Source organism: Ambystoma mexicanum, chromosome 14 (assembly GCF_040938575.1).
Source record: "Ambystoma mexicanum isolate Mex_15411 chromosome 14, UKY_AmexF1_1, whole genome shotgun sequence".
NCBI lineage: Eukaryota > Metazoa > Chordata > Amphibia > Caudata > Ambystomatidae > Ambystoma > Ambystoma mexicanum.
In genome coordinates, this window is record NC_090940.1 from 158,261,936 (window position 1) to 158,274,461 (window position 12,526).

General features: G+C 42.9%; 1 protein-coding gene across 3 annotated transcripts in view; it reads right to left on the reverse strand.

The window, feature by feature from the left end:
• Nucleotides 1-12,526, reverse strand: part of RPAP1 (RNA polymerase II associated protein 1) — an 850,859-nt gene that overhangs the window by 65,559 nt on the left and 772,774 nt on the right. The window lies entirely within an intron of this gene.

The following is a 12,526-nucleotide window of genomic DNA, read 5'->3' on the forward strand; positions in this document are numbered from 1 at the left end:
GCATCAGGCGTTGTACATAAGAGCCCACCCAGGGGATTACAAGTGAGAGTGCAGGGGGCAGCGGTGAGGCTCGGGTGAATAAAGGAAATGGGGCGGTCGCTAGAGAGGGATTAAGTGTTGACTGGAATGATTGGGGAGATGCTCTTTGACAAGTAGGGTTTTCAGGTCCTTCTTGAAGGGTAGGATGGAAGGGACAGTATTATCTGCATTGGTAAATTGTTTGAGAGTCCGGCAAAGAGCGGTTTCCTTTTTCACTCTCTTGCAGTGCATGTTTTAAAGGTTAAGCATGCTTCACTGTGTGCTACATAGTCTCTACCTTTATTGACTGTCATCTTCTTTGCAATCATTGTCATTTAATCTATTTGACTACTGGTGCGATTGTATCAGACAATTGCAAAAGTGTGATGTCACTGCTGCTGCCGCCATGATTTTGGTGGATATGATGCCCGACAACCCACTGAATGATTGATTGCTCATGCGTCTTGAAAGCAGGCCGAGTCTAGTCGTCAGACAATGCTAAGTCCACTCGGACAAGAACCATATAGTCGGTTTTGGGATTCATCGTAGTAGATCCTCGCAATATCAGAGACCTTTGTAGAGTCCATACGCACCCCTCATGGTGTCCTAGACAATATTACAGGAACAGAGCTATGCAGTGGTTAACACGCTAGTGGTTTAATGCTCACGCACGGACTGCAGAATAGTTTACTGTGACATTGCTCAAGTTTGCAAGCTCCTCTGCAGACAGCATTTCTGGTTTTAATTATTGTTCAAGCTTACGACCATTGTCCACGAACATTGTCCAGAAGTTATCAAGGCTACCCAACCATCATGTTCACCTGGATCGGAACAGCAATAAATACATCATGGGGATTTTCCTCTATGGCTGAAAAAAATCTCATTTCAAATTTGAACCCAGCTTGCACTGTTGCTCACACTGGTAATGTATGTTGATGCTTCAACCAACAGGGCAAGACAAATTCTCCCAGTTTGAATTATTCTGTGTCACTTCACGGAACCATCTCTTACAGCAACGTAGCTCGTCATAAAGAATAGCCTTAGGCCATGATCTTAATGAAGAAAAAAACATCACACACTTCAAAGACTGTCATTAGAATAGCGATTTGATTTGTGAAAACAGCTTCATAATTAGATCAGGAGTGCCCAAATATGTGTCCTTGAAAAGGAAAAGATATTGTACTGACTGAAAAACAACAACAAATCACAAGAGACATGGAGAGTACAAGCAAGCCCTTAACATAGAGCTTTAGTCATTTTGGATGTACTCTTCAACACACCCAAGAATACACCACTTCTATCTGCTTCAAGTGTTTCCAGGCGCCACAAGACCCATTTGGGGGACGGAGGGGGACATAGGAAAGAAAACTACAAAGACAAAAATAACGGTTATATTGGCCTTGTGACAATCCTACCATGCAAGTGCAATTGCAAGACAAAGGTGATAAGTGTGGAGGAGCGGGAGAAGTACAGGAGGGAGTGCCCAAAATAAGGTGGGGGTGAGCAAGTGCTGAGGGCGGGGGGGGGCATGATGGCAGGGGAAAAAGAGGGAAAGGGGAGTAAGTGCGATGGACAGGGTGGACCAGGTTGGGCTAGTCCAGGGAGAAGGTGCCCGAAGGCAAGTGCTGGCAAGGGATGATGGGAGGACTGGTGGGGGCAGGGGTGGTTTGGCCCCTGCATGATTCAGAAGGGACCAGTCCTCAGTCGCAGCGGCAGAGGGATGTTAGCAGGGGCCAGGGGGTGCGAAGGAAGTGGAGAAATTAAAAGTCTTGAGAAGTTTCCGGAACTTAAGAAGATCCGGCTCAAGTCTGAGGGGGGCAGGGAGGCTGTTCAAGACGGAGGAGCCTGCTGAGGAAAGGGATCTACCTCCCACTCTCTGCTTGGAGAAACGTTTGACCAGCAGAGAGTTTAAGGCTAAAGACCGAAGAACTCTTGCAGGGAGGTATTTAGAGAGGGAAAGCTGGAAGTAGAGAGGTCCTAGGCCCCAGACGGCCTTGTGGATTATGTAAAGGGTCTTGAATTTGATCCTTGCGGAGCCAGTGAAGAGACTTCAGGGCTGGAAGGATGCCGTCGCTGGGCTTGAGGCCAAGGATACATCTCACAGTCCTATTCTGGATTAGTTAAAGGGTGCAGAGGGAGGCAAGAGGCAGATTGAGGAAGAGGCTGTTGTAGTAGTCCAGCCAGAGAGCACCAGGGCTCTAGAGTAGGGGAGCTTTTGGGGGAAGGTGAGAAAGGGTAGAATGCCTCTGAGGAGGTGGAGCTGAAAGTTGGACTTCTTGGCAAGGTCTGAGACGTGTGGAGAGAAAGAGAGAAAGAGGAGTGAAAGATAACCCCAAGGTTTTTGCCTCGTAGGAGGGTGAGGGGTCCCAAGGAGGGTGGCCAGAGAGTGGGGGGGAAAGAAAGAGCAGGCCTCCCAATGAGAAGGATTTCTGTCTTACAGGTATTAAGGCAGAGATTGTTGGCAAAGCACCATGCCTGGATAGCAGTCAGGCAGCCAGGTATGCGAGAGGAGGGAGAGATGATTGCAACTTAAAGGGGAGCTGTGTGTCATCTGCATAACACTGGAAGTGAGGGGATAAGGTGGGCCATCACAACTGATGATTGACATAGCACAGAACCTCAATGAGTCCTCCTGGAAGCCCTGTGGCCAAGACATCCCTCAACCATTCCCAATTGGCAATGGACCAAACTCAACGTACCCTTAAACGTAAATGACCACAAGGTGTATAACCACAAGTCACACAACCACCCTCTCCATGTGTGCACCATGTGAAGATCTCGGGACAGTACCTCAATTTGAAGTGGATTATATCAAATGAACAATGTTCTTTGTACAGAACTCCTTTACCTCCCAAAAGTAGGGATGTGCCTTAGAAATACCCTCCAAAAAGATTTAATTGAAAAGAAAACAAGAAGGGCATACATGTCTCTCCAACAAGGCACTGTTTATGCTTAGGGAGAGAAAAACACAGAACCAACTGCTACCCTAACACTAATGCCATATAAAGCAGACACATGCAATGACACCACGGAAGGAAAAACCTTCTCTGTCAAAGCTAATGGTAGGGATGTGTAGACATGTCCTTTAAACAGAAACAAGTCAATATAAAAGTGTTTACAAGCCACACAACTGCATTGGTTTGATACTTCAAAGAGGAAAGAAGACTAACCACAGTGTTGCAACGGCAGCAGCTGTGTTAGGTTGAGAACATGAACACTCGTTAGAAAATTTAGCCAGATATCCTCAAAAAAGCATAAGATGAATGCTGTGACGCCATGGAATGAGGAGTCTGACCAAACAGTGGCATAGTGATTGCTATAAACATTTATTTACAACCAAGAAACCTATCTACCCCTTAATAGAGGTGGTTTCCCTACCTCAAACAAACTAAAACTGAGGCAGTCAGGAAGTCTGTGTAGTTGAAATCAAGATTTACTGTTCAAGTCCAAACTCCTTTTCTATCCCTACCACTTAAACAAAAATAAGTTCTTTCTACAGCCAAGGAGACCAACGCCCTTCTCCTGAGTATGAGTCTCTCAAGATGCAGTGTTCTCAACTTCAAGACATTTTTCAAGGTTCAATTAAAGAAAGGTTCCAGGGTTCATAACCAAATGAGACATGGTTTCACAATATTCAAGTGGGGCTAGGAGAATGACTCCCTTCGCATAGCTGGTTCACTGTTCTTTGTAAGCCTCTTCCAGGCTATCTTAATTTTAACTTCTACCAGCTCTTGTAATTTTCTCCAAGGGCTTCTACGACTCTACTTTCTTTAACTTGCCCCCACTGGGATGATGAAGAGGCCCCCTGTGTCCTCTGACTTCCGAGTACCACACTCTTGTGGAAATGGCCAGGGAATTGCCTTAGAATGTGTTCCACTACTTTCTCTTCTTCTTCTTCTTTTACTTCACGATTCAGTCTCAAACTTTCCTGGCCACATCCCGGATGTATTTGTATTCCTGTTACCTTCTCTCAGAGAATGCTTCACTGGTTTTGCCAGGGGCGACGGGATTTTCTTCCACCTTCTGCTTCTACTTCTCTTCATAGGCCTGCTTGTATTCGCGGCCAAGTACTGTTGTCTGTCTCGACACACTTATGAAATGGGATGGTTCAACCGTAACAAGTCACGCCACCACCAGAGTTTCTTGTGCTCCCCATACATTTGCCTACGAGGCTCCTTGGTCGGCCAGGGTAGGCGGTCTCGTCGTAAATTCTCGTGCCACACGGTCCACCCACAACAGGGGACTACCTCTCAGTTTCTCCACTTCAAGGGAGCCGGCTCCCAGCTGACTCACAAGATGCTTCTCGGGTGTCCCACAGCTTGTCTCTGCTACTCTGGAACGCTGCCTCGCCGCAATCTCCCGAAGTTCAATTTCAACATTGCAGGCTTCCCAACAGTGTCCTCGCTCACTGGGTTCTCCTTTCGGATTCAGAACAGTTTAAATAGCGGGGACTGCCTTAGCGTAACTTTGTTCAATTGAACACCATGGGTTGAGCACTCTTTCCACTTGAAGGCACAATGCTTGTGATCCTCTTCGTCTCTGTACTCATCACAGCAAGATTGTCTCACAGTTTACAATAACACATGGTTTCACACTAAATCATAGGTAAAAAAGGTTTGGGTGTTATTACCCCCTGAGGTCATCCGTTCTGGAATATCCAAGCTTGTCAGAGCAAAGGATAGTTATAACAAGCCTATCCAAACACCCACTGCAGTACTCTATGGGGAAGGCATGGAATGTGACGCTCAGAAAATCAATTGGCAGAATAGAATGACTTGTCATTTCCTTTCTTTAAATTATTCTTTTTATATGGCAGTTCATGATGCAAGAATACTACCTCACTTCAAACTGCGTTAAGGAAGAATGGGGGTTGACAATGAAATTGGGCAAGGCAGGGTGTGACCATTCATCTTTTCAGCTTATTCCAATCAATCAAAAATGCTACTTTCAGGAGAAGTAAATTCATAAAAAATTTCAAGCATCGTACAATCATGATAAAAAAATAGGTTATGCAAATACACAAGTATAAAAACATAAAATACAAGACACACGAGATACCCTACAGACAAACCTATATCATAATTTTTCAACCCATCATAAAAACACTGCTGTCCAAAACCGTAAGAGTTAATCAAAGAATCTGAGCTCCGATAAGGGTTTAACCAAAAAATAGTGTAGCCTTATAGACTGAGGGAGGGGTCATGATCGGGGGTTAATGACTTAAGTTGGGACAGGGTCACTATATAAAGCAATAAAGACCCTTCCGAGGTCTATAAGTAGCAGCAATACCTGTTTTGGAGTTTAGGTGGTGAACTTTAACAATGGGTAAAGTAAATAGGCAACTGAGGTAGAAAATTAAATTTGGTTTTATTTTGTAATATTAAAATAACATAGTTCTAATAAATTAAGCATTTTAATTACAAACTTGGTTCAACTGAAACAGGTTTAAAATGAGCATGCATTTGGTGTCATGTAAAATTAAACAATTTTTCTATAAGAAAGAATGCATTTTCCCATGTTTTAGCTTACTCTTTCATGTTTCAAATAGGATATTGCAGCAAAAAAAGGTTCTCTCAGAGAGGAAGTGTCTTGATGAAAGAAAGTTTGCCTGCAAAATTGCATTGTTGTACCCCGTCTGCTTTTGAAGGCAGAATGTTCAGAGCACAGTCAATACTAGTAGCTTTAACACATGATAAAAGTAAATTACGTCAATTAGAAATGGAGTGGTGTCATAATCCATTCGATAGGCACATTTTACATTTCAAAGGGTGCTATCGTCAGCATAAGTTCTTGGTTGCAGAGGCTAAATCTGCATATTATGCATCCAAGATCCATCCTGCAGTTATTCAAGCAAAATCTCTTTTTCAGATTATTTTCCAGTGTGCCAATCCCACTGACAATTACTAATTTATTCATGAGTGGCTAAGAGTACTGCAATCAATTATTTTTAATCAAAAACGCAGATTTGATTGAACAAGAATTAGCAAATAAGATTCAATTTGTGCCTGCTTAGTTTTTAACTTCTAGAGCGTTCCCCTCCTGGCATAATTATCTCGCAGTAGTTCTTTTAAAACAGATCTCTATCTTTGTTTTACTTAAGACCACTTCTTACACAGATAATGTCAATTCCTCATGTTTTTTGGTGATCTTTTGTCTGACCCCTTAGCACTCTTTTTGCAGATTTTACATTTGTACAAGGATGTGTTCTCAATCAACTGAAATTGGGTCTTATTTTGCCTTTTTTGATCAAAAACGCTCTCTTGATGAGTCCATTATGAAAAATTACGTACCAATTACAAGTCTCCCACTCCTTCTGAGCATTTTGAAAAATGCTTTACTGGTATGTCAGTTGAGCAATGGAGAGGAAAACAGGCGAATCACGCGAACATTTTGGAATAGGTGATTCCCTTACAAGTACTATGGAGTAATCTTGAGCAGTGTTATTGTGTGTAGTGCCAACCATAATAGTTTTATGCTATAATCCCTTCAAAGAATAAACCAGAACTTTTCCCATCAATCATCAACTGTTGAGGGGAGAACTGTAACGCCTGAAACAGCATAGGTAAACACAATGAGAAAATCTCCCCAGTCTGTTGCACTCAGTTGGCATTACTATCAAGACAAGAGAAGGTCAGTAGTGCCATGATTATGGTTTATTGATTTTTCCAATATTAAATCTTGACAACAGTGTGACTAGCACCTCTATGCCTGTGCACTATTGCTTAAGTCAACATCAATCCACTGGTGCACGTACAGATGTTTTGCCAAACTCACACTGTCACCCAACAGCACCATCAACATTCACCTACTATACCGCCCCCTAGGCAACACCCTAGACTCCCAGGACAACATCATTCACATCATCAGCAACAATATCAAAAGCCCCACCAAAACCCTTCTACTAGGTGACTTCAATCTCGGACTCAACGACTCCAAGGACAAATCAGCAGCCTCCCTCACCAAGGAACTCATTGACCTGGGCTTCACCCAAAAAATAGAAAGTCCTACTCACATCAAAGGCCGCATCCTTGACTGGATTGCAGACCTTAACTGCCTCTCCACTATCACCTCCAACTTCTCACTGCCTTGGACGGACCACAACTGCATCGAGTTCTGTATTCCTATCACCAAAAACCACAAAACTCTGACCCCTGCTAATGCTGCACAAGTCAGAAGCTCTAAAAAACTCATAGAGGAGAACCTGCGCCCATACCTCAATACCCCTGAGTTAGCTCCTCCATTCGCTAATGACCCCAACATCCTAGCAGACATCTACAAAGATGTCCTCACCAAAGCTATCAATGAAATAGCACCACTTGAATGGAAAAAAGAGAAGAAATCCCTACACACCAACTCATGGTTTACAGAAGAGCTGCATTCTATGCGGTCCCACAAAAGAGCAGCACTAAAAAACTGGCAATCTGACCCCTGCACCAATACCAAAAACAAATTCAATTTAATCTCCCACCAATACAAGACAGCTATCACCGATGCCAAAGCCAAAGCTTTCAACACACGAATCTCCAATGCCAAATCACACTCCAAAGAGATCTTCGCCATTTTTAATGAGCTCATCTCCCCCCCTAATACACCGGACGAAATAATCAAAAATGAAGCTTGGTGTACCAGCATTCAAGCTGCCATGCTACACAAAATTGACCTTCTCCAAAAAAAAATCAAAGACCACTGCAAAGCACTTCCTCAACAGACAGGATCTAAACCTAGCAACACCCCACCCACCTCTTCCAAGCGCACCATACCTGATTTCTCCTTCAGAGACATCACTGAATCAGAAGTTATTAACCTACTAAAAAACCTCAAACCCTCCCCCTGTAAAGGCGACATCTGCCCACCCAAACTAGTCAAGGACTGCGCAGACTGCTTTGAGCCGCTCTTCACGGCATTCATAAATGCGTCCTTTAAAACAGGCATCATCCCAGCTAACCTCAAAGAGGCATGGGTCCGACCTCTCCTAAAAAAACCTACTCTCGACCCCCTACAACCTAACAACTACAGACCAATAACCAAAGTGCCTTTTTTGCTTAAATTACTGGACAAAGCCGCACACTGCCAAATCCAACACTTTCTGGAAACCCACTCCATCCTCGGGACTAGGCAATCAGGCTTCCGGAAAGGACATGGCACAGAAACAGCCCTGGTAGATCTGAAGAATCAGATCACCCAAATCATGGACAAAGGCAAGCCTGCTCTTCTGCTCCTTTTAGATCTCTCAGCCGCTTTCGATCTGGTTGATCACAAGACCCTCACCTCACACCTCACACACTCAGCCAACTTCTCCAAAGAAGCAGCCCTCTGGATCTCTTCCTTCCTAGAAGGAAGAGCCATGAAAGTCTTCTCAGGCATCGCCAACGCCACTCCCACGACAATACACTGCGGGGTCCCTCAAGGATCCTGCACTGCACCCACACTCTATAACTTGTTTACCAAGCCCCTCTTTGACAAACTTGACTCATACGGCCTTACATACACGAACTACGCGGACGACACACAAGTACTTCTACCCCTTTCAGGATCATACAACGAAGACGCAAAGGCACTCCACACAATCTACTCCGTCATAAAGGCATGGATGGCAATTAATGGCCTCTGCCTCAATGGTGACAAGACTGAAATCATGATACTAGGTCAACAGAACACCCTAGACAAACTTGACAAACTATACGCCAACTTCTCCATTGACAACTCCATCATCCCCGTATCCACAGCCGTAAAGACCTTGGGAGTATACCTTGACTCCTCTCTATCCATGACCAGACAAGTCAGCGCAATCACTTCTGCTTCCGCACACACCATCAAGCTCATAAATGCCATCAAGCCCTACCTCTCCAAACCTAATTGCCTCTCTGTAGCTAGAGCAACCATTGGAGCCAAATTGGACTACTGCAATGCACTCCTAGCCGGCACATCTGCCAAAAACATAAACAGACTACAAGTCACGCAGAACAATGCTCTTCGGGCCGCTCTTAGTATCCCAAGAAGAGAGCATATCACACAGGCCAGGCACTCAGCCCAATGGCTCCCGGTCAAAGAACGGATCACTCTCAAAATCCTCACCCTCACTCACAAATGCCTCTCTCTCTCCGCCCCGTCCTATCTATCAGAAACCATCCTCAAACCTTCCTCCTCCCGTCCTACCAGGACGCAATACTCTAACCTAATCTGCATCCCACTCATCAAAAAAGCCAAAGCCGGAGGACTAAGTTTCCCCTACATTGCAGCCAAGACCTGGAACGCCCTCCCTGCAGACATTAGAGCGGAAAACTCTCTTCCCATTTTTCGCAAGAAGTTGAAAACTTCATACCTTGCAAAATAACTAAAACGCTCAGGAATCCATGTAAATATACTGCATCTCTATTGTATACATGTCCACTGTAATTTTTGTATTATATGTAATTACTGTACCCTATGTAACTAAGATTTTGCCTGTAACAAGCGCCGCGATGCCTCCGGGCTGACGCGCGCTCTACAAATTTGAATAAATAAATAAATAAATAAATAGGCTTTTTCTAGGCTAGACACAGACTTTCTACTCTACAAATGTTCAACTCATCATACACACTTTACAGATGTTTCCTTGATAATTAATCCACCTGTGAGAGCATCAAAGGAGAAAGAAGAAAACGAACAGTGGAGAGAAAGTCCAAGAAAATACTAATATTGCATATGTTACATAAAATAAAAATGCAAATACAGTCCAATATAATTATACATAAGTGGTTAGAACAATTCATATCAACGATGCGCATCATCTCATTTAGATTAGACACCCATGAAGTGCCCGCAGTCCAGCATCTGTGCATTTCCTGTCTAAGCTTATATTATTTAATGGAGATTGTGTAATGGGATTACCACTGTGGGAGAACCTTCCCCTTCTTATATTAAAACAGCAAGTCACAAGTATGAACAGTTTGGAGAGGAGCCAAGTGAGAAATTATTTTTACCTCATGATGTCAACAAAACTGAATATTATCTTTGCATTTCAGCTCAATAATGCTTTCTGTAAGTTATATTGATCGTGTTTGTGATACTTTGATCACCCAATTAGAGCTTCTGTGGAAGTAGATAGGAATACATGGTAAGATAATATGGTGTGCTTGTAGCCATCACTTCCATTTCCAATGCAATAGAAATGTGCCCAATCTGTATTTACCTATAATGTGTCTTTACAGCCACCAAGATGGTTAGGGATGGGTCAATTGTCATTCAAAAAATTATTTATTTCAGATTTCATAGATTTCCCCAATCCTTCCAGTGTTCTGTAAGTGGTATTCCAAAAAAGTGATCTGCAAAACATATATAATGAGACTTTCAATAGCCTTCTTTATTGTAATGCTCGGTATTTTAGGTGTATACTGGTATTCCTTACCTGCAAGTGCAGAATGTGTTTCAACTGGCAGCGGCATTCCGCATGCATCGGTAGCCGCTGCCATCTTGAAACATATATTTATATTGAATACGTCACGGCCGACATCCCAGTGACAGCATTGTTTACATTGATTTCATTAATCTAAAACGCAATTATGGATGTCTATCACTGTATCACTGTTGTTTTATGAGATAGAAGGAAATGTTCAACGTATTCTGACATTTATGTGTGGCCCCTTAGGGTCAGCGATTAAATGTTTAGCAAATTTGACCTTGTTCTGATACCACTTCGCTATACATTAGGGTATCAATACATGCCAGCAAAAGAGTCTGGTGGTTTGTCTTTACTGCTGGGTAAGATCGGCTTAAGAAACACTGTCTATTGATACCAGACTGATGTGTCAAAGAACCGAACTGGGTGCTTGCAAGTGCTTTGTATTGAGTTGTATCTAGTGATCCAAATGGCTACATTTCCATGTACTTTCTCTCTTTGTAGGAATTCCTAGTATTAAGAGCAACTATATATTTAAATTGCTCCTGTTGTATCCGAGGGCCGAAGTTGGCCATTGTGTGCACACTAACTGGTTTTCAAGCCAAACCTATACGAAGACATAATTCTGTACTCATCATTCTAATACATCAGGTCGCTTGGATATCCCTTCAGTGTACCTCAGGCAGAAGAACAAGCCCAGCAATCATCCGAGCAGTCACTAATTCTGTTCCAGTCTATTAATGAACATGGGTTCTTACATATATAAGACTTGCATCTCATCCTCTTAATTAAGTTCATTTAGCGTACTTCAAAGTCAGAGCGTCAAGGCTTAGACACAGCAGTAATCACATTACACGATCCCCATTAAATGATATAAGCCTAAACAGAAAATGCACAGATGCTGAACTGGGGGCACCTCAGGGCTGTCTAATCCAAAAGAGATGATGCACATCGTTGATATGGGTTGTTCTAACCACTTATGTATAATTATGTTCAACTGTATTTTAATTTTTATTTTATGTAAAGCATCAATATTAGTATTTATTTGCACATTCTCTCGACTGTACATTTTCTTTCTCCTTTGATGCTCTCTCACAGGGGGATGGTTTATGTTACTTACCTGTAACTATTGTTCTTCGGCATGGATCTGGAATGGATTCACATGCTCATGAAAATTCCCTGTCAGGCTGGGAATCCTCGGTAAAGGAAAAAACAGTTTAACTTTCATTTTAAAACTGTATTTCTCTTCTTAACCAAGAATCAAAAAATTCGGGCTCCTGGTATGGAACCTATTCTACCAAGGAGGGTTAAATCAGAAACAAAATACACCAATGAATAGGTTCAAGGGTACTCATACACGAAGGGCTCCCACAATTGGTTTGAAAAAATGACTCTTCGAAATTGTTATCATAGAGAAAGATCTCTAGAGGACTTTTTATGTTGTAATTGCATGAGTCAAAAACACAACAACACAATTTACAGAGAGAGAATAGACATCATCAATGGTTTGTTGGACCATAACAGAACATAAACGTTAATGCTTTAAAACACCATTTACCACCAATGCTTGGGACAAAGTTGAAAATGGTGTGTGTGCAACAAACCCAACCTCTGTGGAGGTTTGTCAAAACAGACACAGTTCAATTGTGAAACAATTCAAAGCAGAATTCTAAAGACAACGTAAAACAACTAAGAGGCAACAGATAAGATTTTTCATGTGTGAACAGCAATCAATGTGCTGTGAATTCGGGGAGTAGTATGTCTACACCAGGTGTTTCGGCCGTTTAGAATTGGGATAAATGAGCCTCATCTTTGGGACGGCCATCATCAGGACAAGGTTCTGTACACGGGACGTCTAAGCTATGTAGCAATTGATAGGCACTGTATTAGAGATACATACGCCACACTGGGCTGGTCTCTAGGTACTCCTTTCACCGAATAACTACAGGTGAAAAGGTCCAATGTGTTGTAAAGCAGTCAGCCATCAAAGGTATGGCTTTGGTGGTGGGCCAGATGGGCTGTCAAAAGGCTGCGTGCAGAGAGCGGGGCATCTTTGAGTGACTGAAGGAGCACACTCCACAGAGGTTGGGTTTGTTGCACACACACCATTTTCAACTTTGTCCCGAGCAT